Genomic DNA, 20,725 nt, shown 5'->3' with positions numbered 1-20,725 from the left:
GGTAGTGGGCACATCATCCAGGGGAGAAGAGGCCGGGGGAAACCGGGCAACTCGGAGGGCTGCTGTGCGACAGGGGGGGGAGGAGAGGCCCAGGGAACCCACTCTCCAAGAGGCCCTCACCACCATCATGGCAGCCTACCACCACTCCCAAGAGACGATGGCGACGGTACTGGCCAGGTTCCAGGAGATCCAGGCACAGCAGGAGGAACGCTACATGGGGTTCACCAATCAACTCACCAACATCTCTACCGCTATGGGGAGCATAGTCCAGGCCCTCAACCGGATAGAAGACACGTTGCGGGACCATGTGGCACCACACAGGGCCCCTGTCACTAGCCCGGACCAGGAACAGCCTACCACCTCCGCCGGCGCTAGTGGACAGGAGGCCCCACCACAACGACAGGCCACCAGAACCCCACCTCCTGCTGAAGAACAACCACCCTGCAAGAGGAGCCTGAGATCAAAAAAATAGACAGAGTAGGATGTCAAGACCCCCGCCAGCATGAGATACCCCCTGAAGTCATCCCACTGTCCCACATTGCCACCCTGTCCAACCTTGAACTGCCCCTGCTCCATCCTTCCACAGGCTTATGGACAATGCACCTGTGAGACTGAGAACTGGACTCTGCCATGGACATTACTCCACCCCCACCCATCACCGTGTTAATATCATGTACCATTATCTAGCACAAAAAATAAATCACTCAATGCACTGAAATCAATCAGGAGTCAGGCTGTATTATTTGCAAATGTATAGCACATTACCGATCAATTATGTTCTGTTAACTTTGTGCTGAACACATACCGAGATCAATAAGCATTAGTCCATGGGCTAACCAAGCAGAAGTCACGCAGTGGGTCATACAGCACTGAAAAGGGAAGGGAAAATCAAACATCAGTTTAAAAGAACTGGGGGGTCATAGACAAAGTTGAGAAGAAGGAGGCTTTCAGGAAAAGTAAAATGGCGTGGGTGATTCTTACCTGTGTGCTACTGAAAATACCGTTGGATAACTCTGTCCCTGTTGTCTGTGTCGTCCTCTGAGTCTTCCTCCTCTTAACTCTCCGCAGGCTCCACAGCTGCTTCAACACCACCATCTGGACCATCCTCCTGCAGGAAAGGCACCTGACGTCGCAATGCTAGATTGTGAAGCATACAGCAGGCCACGATGATCTGGCACACCTTCTTTGGTGAGTACATCAGGGATCCCCCTGTCATATGCAGGCACCTAAACCTGGCCTTCAGGAGGCCAAAGGTCCTTTCTATGATCCTCCTAGTTCGCCCATGGGCCTCATTGTACCGTTCCTCTGCCCTGGTCCGGGGATTCCTCACTGGGGTCAATAGCCAAGGCAGGTTGGGGTAATCAGAGTCACCTATTAGCCAGACACGTTGTCTCTGTAGCTGTTCCATCACATAAGGGATGCTGCTATTACGCATCACATATGCGTCATGCACTGAACCAGGGAACATGGCATTCACATGGGAGATGTACTGGTCAGCCAAACAGACCACCTGGACGTTCATAGAATGGTAACTTTTCTTGTTTCTGTACACCTGCTCATCGTCTTTTGGGGGGACTAAGGCCACATGGGTCCCATCAATGGCACCAATTATGTTGGGAATATGTCCAAGGGCATAAAAATCACCCTTCACAGTGGCCAAATCAACCTCCTCAGGGAATATAATGTAACTCCGCATGTGTTTCGTCAGGGCAGACAACACTCTAGACAAAACTTTTGAAAACATGGTCTGAGACATTCCAGATGACATGGCCACTGTTGTCTGGAATGAGCCACTTGCAAGAAAATGGAGGACTGACAGCACCTGCACCAGAGGGGGAATTCCTGTGGGTTGGCGGATGGGGGACATCAGGGCTGGCTCCAGCTGGGCACACAGTTCATGGATAGTGGCACGGTCAAGTCGGTATCGTAGTATGATGTGGCGTTCTTCCATTGTCGACAGGTCCACCAGCGGTCGGTACACGCGAGGATTCATCCTTCTCCTCGCAAGTCCCAGCGGACGGTGCCTAGGAATGACAACATGGAGCACAGAGTCAAGCTAATCACTGGTACGTTCACCACAGCTTGCATAGCACACGGTTATCTATGTATTGAAAGGCGTGTATGTGTGGCAATGCAAGGCCTAGGCCTGTGTGTCGCAGTAGAAATTATGCCATGTGGGCCCTTGAAATGGCGGCTGCCTGACCTGTGAAGTGGGACAATGGGATGTGAGGTCAATGCGCTGGTGGAGCACACCGTGGCGGTAGGCGGTCGAAGACGGCTATACGAAGCCGCATTGGTTAACATTGAAGCCTATGGGTTTCAGGAGCCAATGACGATGTGCGCCGGCGGTAGCGGTACGCACCGCCGCGGTACGCACCGCCGCGGGCGTGACCGCCATTTTCTATCTGCTTAATCACTCGAGACCTGATCATCCACAGGAGAGGACCTATACTGCAAGTGCTGCTGTGACCTCGGTCTGGAAGTGACAATGGCTGCTGCGACTGGGGTAAGGGCCCCTGCCTTCACGTCTGAAGAGTTGGAGAAGCTCGTGGATGGGGTCCTCCCCCAGTATGCGTTACTCTACGGTCCTCCAGACCAACAGGTAAGTACACCGGGTGCACATGGAATGGGCGATGCCTGTGTGGAGTGGGGTGGATGTAAGTTGGTGGGGTGGGGGGCGAATGAGGAGTGCAACGCACGACAGATGAGAGCATGTGCCATATGGCAAGGTTGGTGAGGGGGGGCCAATCACATCTAACATGCAGTTAGTTGATGAATGTTTCCTTCCCACCCTGTACATGTCACATAGGTCAGCGCCCATCAGAAAGTCGAGATTTGGCGTGCCATCGCCAAGGAAGTCCGGGCCCTGGGGGTCCACGTCAGACGGGGCACCCACTGCCGCAAGAGGTGGGAGGACATCCGCCGCGGGACCAGGAAGACCGCCGAGTCACTGCTGGGGATGGCCTCCCAACCTAGGAGGGGTGCCAGTCGTACCCTGACCCCCCTGATGTCCCGGATCCTGGCGGTGGCCTACCCTGATTTGGATGGGCACTTGAGAGCATCACAGCAGACACAAGGGGGTGAGTATCAGCACATTCTGCTATCTTACTGCGCAGTGGAGGCGTCTGGGTGGGGAGGAGGGTTGTGGGTGACATTAGGCCAGGGCGCTTTCTGTAGTGTAGTCCTCTCCCTTAGGCATGGCCCTGTGCTCCCGGCCCCCACCTCTGTAGGGTGACAAGTACAGCTATTGATGGTCCAGCCTCACACATGTGCGCGTTTGTCGTCTCTTGACCTGTTGTCCTAGTCAGAAGTACTGAGTAGTGTACCCCGAATGCGCGGCTTAGTGCATGAGGCTCCTGTGTCTGTCCTCTCCGCCAACGGTGTTGACATTGCATGCACTCAACCTGGTCTTCTTTTTTCTCCCCCCACCCTTCTTCTTCATCTTCTTGTGCATGTGTGCATTAGCATCATCAGGTGGAGGAGATTTGGCATCGGAGCACGAGGGAGCTGCAAGTCACAAGGCCCCGGTGGGCCCAGGAACAGACACCGAGGGCACCAGTGATCCGGAGGGCGAGGGGAGCACCACAACGGGGACCGGTGGTGAGACCAGCGACACAGACACGTCCTCGGATGGGTGCTCCCTAGCGGTGGCGGCAACATCTGTGCCCCCAGCCTCTACAGGTACAGCCGCCACCCAGCGCACCAGCCCCGCCTTCCCTGCAGCCCCTCAGCCTACGCTCCGTGCCCGCTCGCCCAGGAAGGCGGGCGTCTCCTTCGCCCCAGGCACCTCAGCCCCTGCCCCTGTCACCCCTGCTGCCCTCAGTGCGGAGTTCATTGACCTTGTGAGGACGCTCATTGTTGGGCAGACTACCCTTTTGAATGTCATCCAGGGGGTAGAAAGGGAGGTGCATCGGAGCAATGCCTACCTGGAGGGCATTCATTCGGGTCAGGCTGCCCATCAACGATCGTTCACTGCTCTGGCCTCAGCACTGACGGCAGCCATTGTCCCTGTTTCCAGCCTCCCTCTTCTGACTGCCTCCACCCTGTCTCTCTCTCCTGTTCCTCAGCCTATCCCATCCACACCATCTGACCAGCCTGCACACACCTCAACACCCAAGGGCAGCTCATCCAGACACAAGCGCCACAGATCCCACAAACACTCACCCAAGCAACACCCAGTTGCAGGCATTCCAACAGTCACTACCACCCCTGTGTCCCCCTCCTCCTCGTCTCCCTCCTCCCTCCCTGTGACGTCTACACTCACACCTGCATGCACATCAACATCAGCCAGTGCTTCCATCACCACCACACCCTCCTGTACAGTCCGCATGCGTGCAGTCACCACCCCCACTGCCATTTACACGTCCCCTGTGTCCTCTCCCACTGTGTCTGTCACCCCCTCTTCCAAGACACACAAACGCAGGCAGCCACCCACCCAACAGACATCCACCTCACGACAGCCTACAGCACCAGCACCTTCACCCAATGACAGCACACCTGACTCTCCTACAACCACATCCTCTTCCTCCACTCCCATCACCACTTCTCCTACCCTTTACCTTGGCCCTAAAAAACTTTTCCTGGCTAATCTTAACCTCTTTCCCTCCGATGACCTACCCCCTCCATCTGCAAAGAGTCCCAAGAGCACCACAGCCACCACCAGCCCAGCTTCGAGTGTCACTGTTGTGCATGGGTTCTGGAGTCCACCCTTTGCCAGCAGTGACACCTCAATCAGCAGCAAGGACACATCCAGCCCCCCCCCCCGGCAAGAGGACCAGGAAACAAAAGGGCCGCCGTGCGAGGACTGACACGGCTGCCCCAAGGAGCAAAGTTCGCCCACTTCACCAGCCACAACATCTAGGGGAGGCAAGGGCCCGAGAGCCCCATCTAAGGAGCGAAAGGGCAGCAGGGCGGAGAAGTCAGCCAGCAGGAGCGCGGAGCAGGTGGGCCCCACATGCCACATCCCAGCTGTAAAGGAGGACACCAAAGGGCACAGGACTCCGTCACCGAAGGGTCCAGAAACATCACGGTCGGAGGGCGACTGAGCAGGGAGTCCAGCCCAGGTCTGGCTCCCTTGACCTACTGGATGTGCACCGCTGAAGAGGGCCCGCCGTGCAGAAGAGCACCGCTGAACAGGGCCCGCCGTGAAGATAGGCACCGCTGAAGAGGGCCCGCCGTGCAGAAGAGCACCGCTGAACAGGGCCCCGCCGTGCAGAAGAGCACCGCTGAACAGGGCCCCTCCGTGAAGATAGGCACCGCTGAACAGGGCCCGCCGTGCAGAAGAGCACCGCTGAACAGGGCCCCGCCGTCTCAAGCACTGCTCCGCTGGGCCCTTCCTGTCAAGCACTGCTCCGCTGGCCACCGCCGTCTCAAGCACTGCTCCGCTGGGCTCTTCCTGTCAAGCACCGCTCCGCTGGGCCCCGCCGTCTCAAGCACTGCTCCGCTGGGCCCTTCCTGTCAAGCACCGCTCCGCTGGGCACCGCCGTCTCAAGCACCGCTCCGCTGGGCCCCGCAGTCTCAAGCACCGCTCCGCTGGGCACCGCCGTCTCAAGCACCGCTCCGCTGGGCCCTTCCTGTCAAGCACCGCTCCGCTGGGCACCGCCGTCTCAAGCACCGCTCCGCTGGGCACCGCCGTCTCAAGCACTGCTCCGCTGGGCCCTTCCTGTCAAGCACCGCTCCGCTGGGCCCTTCCTGTCAAGCACCGCTCCGCTGGGCACCGCCGTCTCAAGCACCGCTCCGCTGGGCCCCGCCGTCTCAAGCACCGCTCCGCTGGGCCCTTCCTGTCAAGCACCGCTCCGCTGGGCCCTTCCTGTCAAGCACCGCTCCGCTGGGCCCCGCCGTCTCAAGCACCGCTCCGCTGGGCACCGCCGTCTCAAGCACTGCTCCGCTGGGCACTGCCGTCTCAAGCACCGCTCCGCTGGGCCCTTCCTGTCAAGCACTGTTTATGGTTCACTGTGCCCACCATGCCTCCTCCTTGACCAGTGGAGACTGTCATCCACCTGATGGACTGTGGCTTTGCACTCCCCAGGATGGCACAGTGGGCAGCCCACCCACTGTAGAGACTTGAGAGACTGTGGCTTTGCACTCCCCAGGATGGCACAGTGGGCAACCCACCCACTGTAGAGACTTGAGAGACTGTGGCTTTGCACTCCCCAGGATGGCACTGTGGGCAATCCACCCACTGTAGAGACTTGAGAGACTGTGGCTTTGCACTCCCCAGGATGGCACTGTGGGCAACCCACCCACTGTAGAGACTTGAGAGACTGTGGCTTTGCACTCCCCAGGATGGCACAGTGGGCAACCCACCCACTGTAGAGACTTGAGAGACTGTGGCTTTGCACTCCCCAAGATACATCAATGGGCATGGTGGCCCCTTCGTGGATCTGGCGTCGTGGACTCATGTGGCTGTGGTGCCCCCCCCTTCCTTTCCCCCTGAGGTGCCTGTAGTTTTTTCATCAGATGCCCCTGCAGTGTTCTCTCCAAAGGACTCAGGTCTCCTGTGTGGGCTTTGCCCTTGTGTCGCTACACTGTGGCCCACGGACTGTTCTATTTAATTTTGATGTAGAGGACTAATTGCCTCGGTTCTCCATGGCAGTGTATATAGTATTATTTTGGTATGGATATTTTGCATAGTTGACCTATATTTATCAGAGTCTATTTTTTATATAAATTTTTCTTCACAATTTAATTATGTCTTTGCATTTTTCAGTGGGGTTTGGGTGGTGTCACTGTGCATTGTTGCTCTGCATTGGTGTGTACATTGTTTGCGGGGTGGGGGTCGCATATGTGTGTGCCATAAGCTTCCCTCCTCCCGTGTGTCGTAGGTGCAGTACTCACCGTTGTCGTCTGCGCCGGCGTTCGTACTCGTGGTAGATGAGCAGGTAGACGAGAGCAGGTAGGATGTTTAATTCGGGTTCCATGCTGTCCTCCGTACTCGTGGAGTGTGTTTTGGTGAGCGTTTTCCCGTTCGTAGTCTGTTTCCGCCGTGTTTTTATCGGCAGGGCTCCCGCCCCGGAAAAGGTGGCGGATTGGTGAGTTATGATAGTGTGGGCGGTACATTGTCTGCCGCCTGCCTGTTGGCGGTGACCGCCGCGCTGTTTGTCTGTACCGCCGTGGCGGTCGGAGTGTTAATGTGGCGGGCTGTGTTGGCGGTTGCCGCCAGGGTCAGAATTCCATTTTTTCGACCGCCGGCCTGTTGGCGGGTTGGCCGCCGCTTTATCACCGACCCCCAGGGTTAGAATCACCCCCAATATATTTTAAAATCTCTAGAGCCTTTAGTTTCTCTGCAGTTTTTGTGATAATCACTCCTTTTCAGACTGTTCCATTTGTTGACTAAAGGAGTTGCTTAACTTATAAAAAAGATGATTGTTGAAACTACTTTTCATGGTAGGTGGCTGTTTTTCATATGTTAGAAAACAAGCCACAATAATACAGCTCCGCATAAAGCCTGGCCTGTAAATGATATTGTTTTACCAGAAAATAGTGTTTTAAATTAGTAAACTCAAAGGACTTCTAAACATCGGCTAAACCTTAAATGTGGAAAATAAAGCTAAAAGCCCTCTGCCCCTACAAACATCCCAGAAATAAACACTTAAAATATAATTAATGTAACGTTTCACCCTGCTCCAACAGCCAACAAACCACCAAATCCATATTGGAAGAGCTTCAATTAAATTGTTTTTTAAAAATGCAATCATAATCAACAACACATATGTAAGTATAAAATGCAAAATGATTGTGCAAAGATACAATTATTACAATGTATTTAATTGTATTATTAACATATTTTTAGATAGAAAGACAAAAAGAGCAAGAAATATCACATCACAAAAAGGCAAACAATTACTCTTGCACGTGGGCCACACTTACAGCCAAGAAAGTGCAACACCTAGAAAGTTCATTAAAAATCTCCAAAATACTACTCTAATGTCAGTTATGGGAGGGCTACTATGCAAAATGAAGTTATTATTAACATGAGAAAACACAATAACCCCCCCAAATGTAATCAAAATCGAAATGAGACGTACTTCAAAATGAAGAAGAGGCAAACACTAGTTCCCTAGATCCACTACTAAAATTCTAAAATATATACTCCCTAATGTACATGAATAAATAACCGGACAACTACCAGCTACAGCCTCCTGAAATGCTTAATGGTATGAACTAAGAAAGTGATACTCTTGCTTCCCCTAGAAGATACCAAAACATCCAAGTTACTGAACACTTACCAACTACTCTACAACATGACAACCTTAATAGTGATAAACAAATTATCACATTTGCTACAGCAGATATGTTATAAAGACTAAGGGTCTGATTACATATTTGGCAGTTCATGGACTGCCATGGCGGTGGCTTTGCGACCGCTGTTGGGTTGGTCTTCAGACCTCCGTATTACAATGCATGCGGTTCCAAAGAGGAAAGACCACTGTGGTCCGACCGGCACCTCCAGGCTTCGCAGACCGCTGCAGTGGCAAGATAAGCCAATGAGGCTGTCGGAGCCAGTGCTTCTGCCAGACATATTATGATGTTGCCTTCCACCAATGTAACTGTGGCGGTCCAATCACTACATCCCAACTGGTGGAATGGAGACAATAAAGGCAGGAATTCACCTGCAGACAGCATCACACATCCTGTTCCGCCATGGAGCCCATCATACATGTCCTGCCACTCAGGGATGGAAAACAAAATCCATGCTGCTCTGGACGCAACCAATGGCAAGAACACACCACCTACCCGTGAACTAAATATCACCAACAGATCAAGAAGCCTCCATCTACCTGGTATGTAGAGTACTCTACGTGGATCAAGTACACTTGTCATTGTGTTCCGGGTCGGAGTTGTTCACAACAAATTACCCATTCACAGCAACATGACACCCCCTTTTGCAGGTCACTAACACTGCACCTCCACACTCCACAAAAACACATGTCTGCTCATCACAGTTTCAGGAACAATGAAGTGAAGAGAACACTGTGCACATAAACATCACATAATTAAACTGACACTCTCATGTTGCTCCCATGCTGTGGACTGTGATGAGTTTGAGGACACATATGTATGGATGCGTCATTTAGCACAAATACCCCCTTCATGCAACATCCCTGTGATGGACACACACATACCATCCACATTGAACACAATGGAAGGTCAATGGGATACACAACATTTTGTGAGACAACTATCCAAAGCTCACATTGGAAACAATACTTGTACAATAAGGATGGGGGCATCAGGAGTACTCCTGGAAGGATGCTGCCCTGGGACACAATTCACTTTGCACATGCCTCTAAAGCAACATTTGCACAGGAACTGGTCCTTCATGTATCTCAGATACAACCAATAGTAGGCCCAAGTGCCATGCCTATCACCAAATGTGCAAGTGCTATTCAAGAAAGCAAATACAACAGCAACAGCATGGGCCATACATTTAGATGACGTAGCTGGAAGTTACACACATCAAAAGGGCACATGGTCAGTCATATGGAAAGGGCGTTAGCACAATTGAACACACTCCATCCGTGGACAAACAAACCTCTAGCTTTCACACAAGAGACAAATGTCCAATGCAGATCATTGGGACAAATCTAACACAGAACATGCTTATATTGGCCAACACAAGATGAAATACTTATCATATCAAACAAAACATAATGCAATGACACCCCAATTGGATTGCCACCCACATGTTCATACAGTGAAAATCTATCCTTTATCTGGGTGACACTTGCACTGCCCACAAAGTCAGATTTTGCCAACCACAGCTATTGCGCAGCAATCAGGGTGAAACACACAATTTAGGCATACAACACAAATTACTCAGGAACAAAAATAAGGTAGAAAAGTAATGGCAGGACAAATGTGTACCCACAAAACAGCAATGTAGTGTTATTAATAGTAAATGCTGAAGAGCAAAGGCCATTGGCCAATCCATATGGTAGTCCATGCACAGTATTGTGCTTAAGCATGACTTTGATTACTGCCAGAGATCTTCCACGGGAAGGTGCATCAAGTAGGCATGCAGGTACCACAGGGATCATGCTTGGGTGGGGTCACATTCTGGATGGGTGTGTGTAGGTTTGGGGTGGTGGGCTTATATCTAGGAGGGATCAGCTTCTTCTTTGGTGTGGGAGGGGTATGGGTACTTGCAGGGGGCAGATGTGACAGGGGAGGACTTGGATATGGAAGGGATGGGTTGGGATGTAGGTGTAGGTGTGACCTTCTTGGGTTTGGGAGGGGTGGAGGTCACAGGAGAAAGGGCAAGGTCAAAAAGAAAACTTTCCTTGGGAAAATGGGTAGGGTCTTCAGAAGGAATTGGGGTTTGGGAGGTTGAGGGAGTGATCGTCCTACCTGTGGGTGTTGATGCTTTTGGTGTGTGTGTGATGTATGCTTGTGTTTGGGTGTTGTCTGTTGCATGTGTGAGTGTGGGTGTTTGTGTATCTTGGCAGCTGTTAGATGGAGGTGCTGGGTGTTGTCGGAGTGGTGGATGTGTGTGTGGTTGCTGGGGTGGTGTCTCGGGGTATGGTGGATGTGGCAGCTGTATTTGTGGGAGTTGGGGTGATGTCTGGAAGTATGGTTGATGAGGTGGGTGTGTTTGTTGGTATTGGCATGGTGTCTGGGGGTGTGGTGGATGTTGCAGCTGTGTCTGTGTGTTTTGGGGTGGTATCTGGGAGTATGGTGACTGAGGTGTGTGGGTCGCTTGGTTGTGAGGTGTTGTCTGGGTATATAGTGGATGTGGTGAATGTGTCACTGGGTGTTGTGGTGGTGTCTGTGGGTATGGTGGTTGTAGTGTGTAGGTTTGTTGGCGTGGTGGGGCTGTCTGTGGGAACGGTGTTTCCTGTGTTGTCTTTTACTGTTCAGTGTTGCATGTCAGTGTGTTTTGTGGTGCTTGTGATTCTTTTGTGTGTTGAGGTGGGTTTGGGTGGATGAGTCTGTGTGCTTGGGACTAGTAGGGGAATAGGGAATTTGGATTAGGAAGAGGTATGTGGTGGGGGAGGATTGTGGAGGGTGGATGGCTGCCATCAGTAAAAAGGCCACTGACTGAAAAGATCTCTGTAGGCCAGACAAGGCACTATGAATGCCTTTCAGTTACGCAACCATCTGCTGGAGCTGGCTGCCCTGCACCTGTATGAAAAATTCAAAATGGTTCTGACCCACAGGATACTCCTAAGGAGGTCAATAGCCTCCTCACTAAGGGCAGCAGGGGTAACCGGGGCAGGGGTGAGGCGCCTGTGGCGAATAATACACCCATCCTCTTGGGTGAGTGGGCACAGCCAACTGTGTGGGGAGCTACAGGGAGAGTGGTGATGGAACCAGGATTGGTGGACAAGGATGGAAAAGGAGAAGGTCTTGATGGGTCCACCACCACTAGGAAGTGGCCACTAAAGGCAGAATAAGAAGATGATGAGGTTGATTCTGTGTCCTCCATGGCACTCCCCTCACCCTCCAGGTCACTGGAATCCTCTGTGTCGGGGTGTCATGACTGGGGGCACTATAGCCAGGTGCTTCCCTACTTGATTCTGCCCTGTCTCATCTACTTGTCTGGGATGATGCTGAAATTACAAAGAGAAATAGGGTCACTACATATTCCTGATCACACTTGAACAGCAGTTGTGATTAGCAACATTTACCATGACATACTGTAGCCCCCAGCAATAAGGTCCACAAAGGTGGCTCCCACATACATACTACATGAACAGTCAAAAGTTCACCACAGGCTCTCCAAATACCCTTCTTTTAATGAGCGTTGACTTATGGAGGCAAGAGACATATAAAAAGATTGCAAACACAAGATTTTGCCCATGTGGTTGTGTCACAAACATGTCCGAAACACCAAGCATAAAATTTTAAGTTGTCAACCTCAACACACCACACATGCTCATGAGTACAGGAACATGACTACACACTACTGGAGGCAAGAGACATACCAAAAGATTGCAAACACAAGATTTTGCCCAAGTGGTTGTGTTGCAAACATGTCCGAAACACCAAGCACAAAATTTGAAAGTTGTCAACTTCAACACACCACACATGCTCATGAGTACAGGAACATGACTACACACTTTTGGAGTCACCTGCAGACTAACCCACTACCCTGCTCATGGCCTACACTGGCTATGCAGGCCTAATGCCATCAGGCAGCCCAGGCTCAAGCGACATGTACTATGATGTGAGCCACAATTAAACACGGCATGCCACGGTGGCCTTCTAAAGGGTAAACTCCTTGGGCCTGACTGAACATACACATTTTCACTCTTCAACATTTACTCACTGCATGCAGTACCTACAGGCAACTACGATAGTCCAGACTTCATCCTAGGACTTGAGTGACAATAAAAGGGCTGCCATGGTGGGCACAGAAAGTCTCTTCCCTGTGCATGTGTGGACATGTGGCATACCGAATGTAGACTCAAGCCATTTCAGGGTGGGTTTGTGTAGTATGTACCTGTTCCACAGAATACACAATGTGGAAAACCTACAGAGATGGCATCCAACATGCAAAGGTATGTTCGGTGTAATTCCTGCCATGTAACCAATCTACTGAGTCAGATGTTCTGTCCTTCCTGGAATCTACACACTATCTTCACTGTGAGTTTGTCAACTGTGCAGCATGCCTGAACTGGACAAATATTACTTATGTGTAGGAGATGACAGAGCTGTAAGAGTGAGGGACCCATCATAAGTCAATGACACACATTGACAAGACAATAATGCAAAATGCACAGATGTACTTTTTCAGGGATTTAGTACTCATTCCTAATTTAGTCAATGGACTGAGACATTCAGGCCAGGTTTTGCCATTAGAACCTCATGTTGGCCATATGCCAGGATTTGCAGGTCTACAGGGGGTGGGCACAGTGTTACAGTTGCATAGCTGTATGAAAGTACCCTATTGCTTGCCATGGTTTTCCCCATTTTCTGCCTGATGCCAGTGTGCTTGACTGTGTTCACTGGGATCCTTCGAACCAGGACCCCAGTGATTATGCTCTTTCTAATTTAAATTTGGTTGTTGGCAACTGTTAACACAGTATTTCACCAACAATTGGCACACTGGTGCCCCCATATATGTCCCTAGTATATGGTACCTAGGTAGCCGGGGGCATTGGGGTTCCAGGGGATCCCTATGGGGTGCAGCATATATTTTGTAACCCATAGGGAGCCCATGTAAAGGCTTCTGCAGGACTGCCATTGAAGCAGGTGTGAAAAGGTGCAAGCACCCTTTTACTGCCATTTACACCATGCCAGGTCACTTATTAGTCGCCCCTATAACAGGCCCTCCTGACCTGAGGGCAGGGTGCAAAGTACCTGTGTGTGAGGGTGCTCCTGCACTAGCAGAGCTGCCCTCACGACCTCCGGGACCATTTTCCCAGACTTCGTGAGTGTGGGTACACAATTTTACGTGTGTACTGTACATAGGTCACTACCTATGTCCAGCTACATAATGGTAATTCCGAACATAGGCATGTTTGGTATCAAACATGTTGGAATCATACCCCAAGGCTTTTGCAAGCATTGGTTGTATGATTCCATGCACTCAGGGGGTTCCTTAGAGGACCCTCAGTTTTGCTATTCCAGTCTTCTGAGGTTTTCCAGGCAGCCCCAGCTGCAGCCATCTCAAATATGTTGCTCGAAAAGCTTGAGGCCAGGAAAGTAGTACAAAGGATTTCCTTTGGGAGAGGGGTGTTACACCCTCTTCCTTTGGAAAAAGATGTTACAGGCTTGGGAGAGGTAGCCTCCCCAAGCCACTGGAAATGCTTTGAAGGAAACATTTGATGCCCTCCTTGCATAAACCAGTCTACACCAGTTCAGGGACCCCCAGTTCCTGCTCTGTCATGAAACAGGACAAAAGAGAGGGGAGTGACCACTCCCCTGTCCATCACCACCCAGGTGTGGCACTCAGAGCTCCTCCAGAGGGTCCCTAGGTTTTGCCATCTTGGATTCTAAGTTGTCAGGGAACGCTGGGAGCATTTGAGTGGCCAGTGCCAGCAGGCGATATCAGAGCTCTTCCCTCATTGGTGCTTACCTGGTCATGTGACCAATCCCCTTTTCAGGGCTATTTAGGGTCTCTCCTTTGGGTGGTTCCTTATACTTGGATTGCAAGACTCCAGCAGGAATCCTCTGCACTCTCCACTTCAACTTCTTACTGAAGAAACTGCATCTGGACCCTCCACAAACTCTACAAGCTACAACAAGGAAGCAAGACACCTTCAAATCAAATCAAATCAAATCATTAACATTTATAAAGCGCGCTACTCACCCGTGCGGGTCTCAAGGGGCTAGGGGAAAGGGGGGGTTACTGCTGCTTGAAAAGCCAGGTTTTTAGGAGTCTCCGGAATGCGGAGTGGTCCTGGGTGGTCCTGAGGCTGGTGGGGAGGGAGTTCCAGGTCTTGGCCGCCAGGAAGGAGAAAGATCTCCCACCCGCCGTGGAGCGGCGGATGCGAGGGACGGCAGCGAGCGCGAGGCCAGAGGAACGGAGGAGACGGGTGGGGACGTAGAAGCTGAGGCGTCGGTTGAGGTATTCCGGTCCCTTGTTGTGGAGGGCTTTGTGTGCGTGGGTGAGAAGCCAATGCAGGTGTCTCAGGTGTGCGGAGATGTGGCTGTTGCAGGGTACGTCGAGGATGAGGCGGGCCGAGGCGTTTTGGATGCGTTGCAGGCGATTTTGGAGTTTGGCTGTGGTCCCAGCATAGAGGGTGTTGCCGTAATCCAGGCGGCTCATGGCGAGGGCGTGGGTCACGGTTTTTCTAGTGTCGGCGGGGATCCAGCGGAAGATCTTGCGGAGGGTGAGGAAGCAGGCGGAGGACACAGCGTTGACTTGCTTGGTCATGGTGAGAAGAGGGTCCAAGATGAAGCCGAGGTTGCGGGGGTGGTCTGTGGGGGTCGGTGCGGTGCCGAGGGCCGTGGGCCACCAGGAGTCGTCCCAGGCTGACGGGGTGTTGCCGAGAATGAGGACTTCCGTTTTTTCAGAGTTCAGCTTTAGGCGGCTGAGCCTCATCCAATCTGCGACGTCCTTCATGCCCTCTTGTAGGTTAGTCTTGGCGCTGGCGGGGTCCTTGGTGAGGGAGAGTATAAGTTGGGTGGCGTCGGCGTAGGAGGTGATGATGATGTCGTGCTTGCGTACGATGTTGGCGAGGGGCTCATGTAGACATTGAAGAGTGTCGGGCTGAGCGTTGAGCATTGAGGTACGCCGCAGATGATCTCGGTGGGGTCTGAGCGAAACGGAGGGAGGTAAACTCTTTGGGAACGGTTTGAGAGGAAGGAGGCGATCCAGTCCAGGGCCTGGCCTTGGATCCCGGTGGAGCGGAGGCGGGTGATTAGGGTGCGGTGACAGACGGTGTCGAAGGCAGCCGAGAGGTCGAGGAGGATGAGGGCGACTGTTTCACCGTTGTCCATCAGGGTTCTGATGTCGTCGGTGACTGAGATGAGGGCGGTTTCCGTGCTGTGGTTGGTTCGGAATCCGGTTTGTGAAGGGTCGAGCAGGTTGTTGTTTTCCAGGAAGGTGGTCAGCTGTTTGTTGACGGCCTTCTGCAACATTGTATCTTCAGCTCCTGATAGCAACTGCAACTGTTTCCCGGTCGTGCATTCTCTGAGGACAGCCCGTTTTCAGTCTTCACCAGAAGAGTGAAGGAATCTCCCTTGGGGTGAAGGAGTCACTCACTTGCTTCAGCAGGCCCCAACTGCAATGATGACCGGCTGCATGGATCCCTCTCCTGCTAAGCTGCATGGACCCTGCTTCACAAGTGATAGACTGAAGTGGTCCTGATGTTCCACATGTCCCACTGTCCAACTTTGGTGGAGATAAGAGCTTGCCTCCCCACGCAAGACAGTACCCCCATGCACCATGCGTTTTGCAAATGCCAAGACTTGTTGGCATCCTTTCTCCAAATCCTTCATGCACATTGTAGCTTCCACCCCCAGCACTCTGTCCTGTGAAGCACAGCTTCCTGAGTGGTTCTCTGGTGGCGTGGGAGCCTTTGTTATTGTGCTCAATGGGCCTCTTTTGCTCCTTCCCTGTCCCTGTGCTGTGAGACTCCTGTGCATGCTGCCTGGTCCTCTGACTCCCCCTCCTGGGTAGAGTCTACCTGGCCCTTCCTGATCCCGGGCAGAACGATTTTCCGCTAACGATGCAAACCAGACTGCAATCCTCCATCCGGTGTGGGACATCACTTGTATCTTCGAGGAACCTGGCTTTTTCTTCTGGGGTGCAGTATTGACGGTTCTTCTTCACCGGTGGTTCTCCTTTTGCACTTTCATCTGGGTTATCAGGGTCTCCTGTTCTTCCTGGACTCTTCTGTGCTTCTTGGACTTGGTCCCCTTTTTCAATAGGTCATCTGGTCCAGGAATCCACTGTTGGTGTCTTGCAGTCTCTTCTGGTTCTTGCATAATTCTTATTTTCGTTTCTGTGTGTGACCTTGGAAACTTACTCTGAGTTACTCCTGCTTTCCTAGTTACTGGGGTGGGTTTTAGTACTTACCTTTGGGGTTTTCTAGTACTCTCAGCTCCCCTCTACACACTACACTTGCTTAGGTGGGAGACCGAATTTTGCGTTCCACATTCTTAGTATGCAACCAGCTGAAGAGGAAAAGCAATGTCACAGGACCCACTTCATAATAATGCAAGGACAACAGTTAAGCAGCACTGTTATTGTAATTGTATGCCAACAGCCATCATATTGTCCATTTTGCAAAAAATACTTGATTCACTGTTTGGAAAGGGCCAATGGCCAGTTCAAAGTACAAAAGGCCCACATGGCCACAGGGCACAGTCCAAGGCCCAACTCGTTCCCTGACTTAATCCGCACTACACTGTACAAGGGCATCATGTTGTGAAAGGCCAGGCACCTCAAGGAGAAAGAGCGTGTGGGGTACCTCAGCTGATGTGGGGGAATTGCCCACTTGTTCTGGAGGGGGCTCCATGCCCATACAATTTGCTGGGGAGTGCAAGGGCAGAGTCTCTGAGTTGGTGGATTTGCCCACTGGTTCTGGAGGGGGCTCTATGCCCAATACAATTTGCTGGGGAGTGCAAGGTTGCATTCTCTGAGTTGGGGGATTTGCCCACTGGTTCTGGAGGGGGCTTCATGTACAACAGTCCCTGGAGGGTGGCCTACTTGCCCTCTGCTGGAGGTGAGGACTGCTGTGTCCCAGCTGGAGGTGAAGGCTGCTGTGTCCCAGCGGGAGACGAGGGCTGCTGTGTCCCAGCTGGAGGTAAAGGCTCCTTGCTCACTGCTATTGAAGGGGGCCTTTTGCCTCTCTTAGTTGGTGGAGTGGGAACCGTCCCTTTCCTGGGTGGTGTAGTGGGATACTTCCCTCTCTTCGGTGGTAGAGTAGGATCCTTCCCTCTCTTGGGTGGTGGAGAGGGATCCTTCTTTCGCTCTTTCTCTCTTGGGTGATGGAGTAGGATCCTTCCCTCTCTTAGGTGGTGGAGTGGGATCCTTCCCACTCTTCGGTGGTGAGTGGGATCCTTCCCCCTCTTGGTTGATGGAGTGGGATCCTTTCCTTTCCTGCCTCCACAACTAGGAGGTGCCTCTACTGTCCCCGTGGTCTGTTTGGCTGAGGTACTGTGCTGGGTCATTGCGACCCTGCTCTTATGTGCAGGTCGAGGCGTGAGGGAGTGAAGAAGTCAAGTTGGGCAAGGAAAAGCTTCTTAGAGATGGTAAGGTGGGATGAGAGAGGAGGTATGGGAGTGAAGGTTGAGGGAGTGGTTGTTGGAGGTGTATGTCTGCTGACTTTGGGTGCAGGTGCATGGGCAGTGTGCTGATGTGAGGTGGATGGCTGTTGGGTGTCTGAGTGCGTGTGTTTGTGTCTATTAGGATGGGGCAGACAGGGTGTGATAGGACACAGAGGACATGTGGATGGATGTTGGGGAGGTGTCTACAAGTGAGGAGAGTGTGATGCTTGTTGTGGTGATGGTGGTGGTTTCTGTTGGTGCAGATGTGAGTGTGGACATGACAGTGAGGGAGGAGAAGGAGGAGGAGGGGGAGACAGTGGAGGCAGTGAATGTTGTTGTGTGTGCAAATGTCTGTTGTTTGCGCGAGTGTTTGTGGCCTGACATGTGTTACCAGTGTTTTTTTGTGCCACTCTTGTGTGATGTTTTGTGTACCTGCTTGTCTGTATGTGTGCATGGGATGGTGTGGGGTTGAGGAGACTGGGACTGGGAAGTGGAAGTTGGAGGGGGGACAGAAGGAACAGGGACACTGGCTGTCATGAAAGAGGAGCATGGAACGATCTCTGTTGAGCCGCCAATCCACTGTGAATGCCCTCCAGGAATGCATTGCATTGTTGCATCTGGGATGCTAGCCCCTGGATGGCATTCACAATGGTTGACTGCCCTACAGAAATGGATTTCAGGAGGTCAATAGCCTCCTCACTCAGGGCAGCAGGGCTGACTGCGGCAGGGTCTGAGGTGCCTGGGGCGAAGGAGATGCCCATCCTCCTGGGTGAGCGGGCACAGGCAACTCGGTGATGGGCTACTGGGAGGGCGGTGCTGGTACGGGGGATGGCAGCTGTACTTGTAGCTGGGGTGGTACCAGAGGTGTCCACCACCACCAGGGAGCTTCTATCGGAGGAGGTATCTTAGTCAGTGTTGTCATGTTCTGTCTCTGCCGTGGTGCTCCCCTCGCCCTCCATCTCACTGGTCCCCTCAGCGTCAGTGGACTCTGCCTCCTGTGTCCCTCAGTCGCCGGTGCCCCTGCCCCTCCACCAGATGATGCTAATGCACACATGGACAGGATAACAGAAGAAAAAAAGGGGGTGAGTATTGGAGCAGTGGGTCAATTACAGCACCAACACCACAGATGGCATACATTACTGTAACACACAGGGATCAGAATTGAGCACCATGCATCGCACTGGCATTACATTTGCTAGGTACCACAGCAAGATGAGAGCAAAACACCACCAATTGCACCCCTCCTGGTAGTCACTGAGCCCTGTCTGACATGGAATACAACCTGGCTAGGTTACAAGATTTAGCAATACAACCATTTCCCTAGATCTGGATCACGCTGCGTTCTCTGAGCTGGCATTAAGGGGCACCCACTAACTGACACCCACCACCTGGTTCCCATGCCACCTACCAATCATGGTTATAACGCATGCTGTACTCTCCCCCTTGTGGCGCTGTGATGACCTTAAGCACCCATCCAGCTCTGTGCAGGCCACCACCAGTATGCGGGCCATCAGGGGGGTCATGTTCCGAAGGGCATTCTGCCCTTGCTGGGAGGCCATCCCCAGTTGGGCCTCCGCAGTCTTTCGGGCCCAGCGTCTCAGGTCCTCTTACTCTTTCTACAGTGGGTGCTCTACCTGCTTTAGACCCCCAGGGTCCACACGTCCTTGGCAATGGCACGCCACAATCCCTTCTTCTGATGGGCACTGACGAGCAGAGGAAACACAGACAGGAGGACACCATTAACCAGACAATCAAGCCTGTTACACATATGGACCACAAAACCCCTTCAATCCCCATTGGCACACACATCACCTAGCGCCCACCATGTACACCACCATCAGTCATACCACCCCCCAAATGACATAACGCATGCACACACATCTCCATGCAACCTTGTCACATGCCTCGTGCCCAAGGTGTACTCACCTTGGTCTGGATGCCCATACAGCAGCCCATACTTGGGATCGAACCCCATCAACCAAGCGCTCCAACTCCTCTAGAGTAAAGGCAGGAGCCTTTTCCCCGGTCACACGGGACAAGGCAGGATCCAGACACAGGTCACAGTAGCACACAGAGTGTAGGTGTTGCCCTGTAGAAAGTCAGGAAACATGAGGTTATTGGCAGAAAATGGCAGTCACATACACAGCGGTATACACCATCACCGCCGCCGGTGATCCCCATTGGTCACTGTACTTCACAGAGCCCCATGTTATCCAATAAGGAATAGAACGGTGGTGCAAGACCACTTTCTGCCATGATGCGCAACACCAGCGGAGTTAGCTCACTTCCATCTGTCCCTACATACAGGACAGGCGGTCGCCATTTTATGGTAGTGGACAATGTTCAGACAATTGAGAACTGCGTCATATCTATAATGTGCACATACATTGCCATTACCAATGTCCCATCATGTTACTGCTCTATGAACCCTGATGTGGTGGTTCCATTGTTCAAATTGTGACAGCCTACTCACTCTTGTGTCCCTTAGGTAGGAGGAATCAGAGGAGGAGGCAAGACCCCGTGTACAGACCCCTTGTGGACTTCTCTACACTGGAAGGCAGGCACATAATACTCACCTATAGACTGGACAGGGCCACAATCACAGAGCTGTGTGCCTAGTTGGAGCCTGACCTGATCTCATCTATCCGACATCTGGCTGGGAGCCCCCCTCTTGTTCAAGTGCTATCAGTGCTCCATTTCCTGGCAACAGATTCTTTCCAAGTGACAGTGGGCTTGGCAGCAGGAATGTCACAGCCAACGTTCTCAATTGTGCTGAAAAGGATTTTGTCTGTCCTGGTGAAACACATGTGCAGATACACTGCTTTCCCCCAGGTGGAAGATTTGGACACTGTGAAGGCTGCATTCTATGCATTGGGATATACAACCAACATTATTGGGGCGATTGACGGTACAAATGTTGCATTTGTCCCCTCATTCTGCCAGAATGAACCAGTGTTCAGGAATCGGTAGAGTTTCTACTCACTCAATGTGCAAATGGTGTGCCTGGCTGACCAGTACATCTCCCACGTCACTGTCAAGTATCCTGTGTCGGTGCATGACA

Source organism: Pleurodeles waltl, chromosome 7, assembly GCF_031143425.1.
Source record: "Pleurodeles waltl isolate 20211129_DDA chromosome 7, aPleWal1.hap1.20221129, whole genome shotgun sequence".
NCBI lineage: Eukaryota > Metazoa > Chordata > Amphibia > Caudata > Salamandridae > Pleurodeles > Pleurodeles waltl.
Note: the sequence above shows the minus strand (reverse complement) of the source record.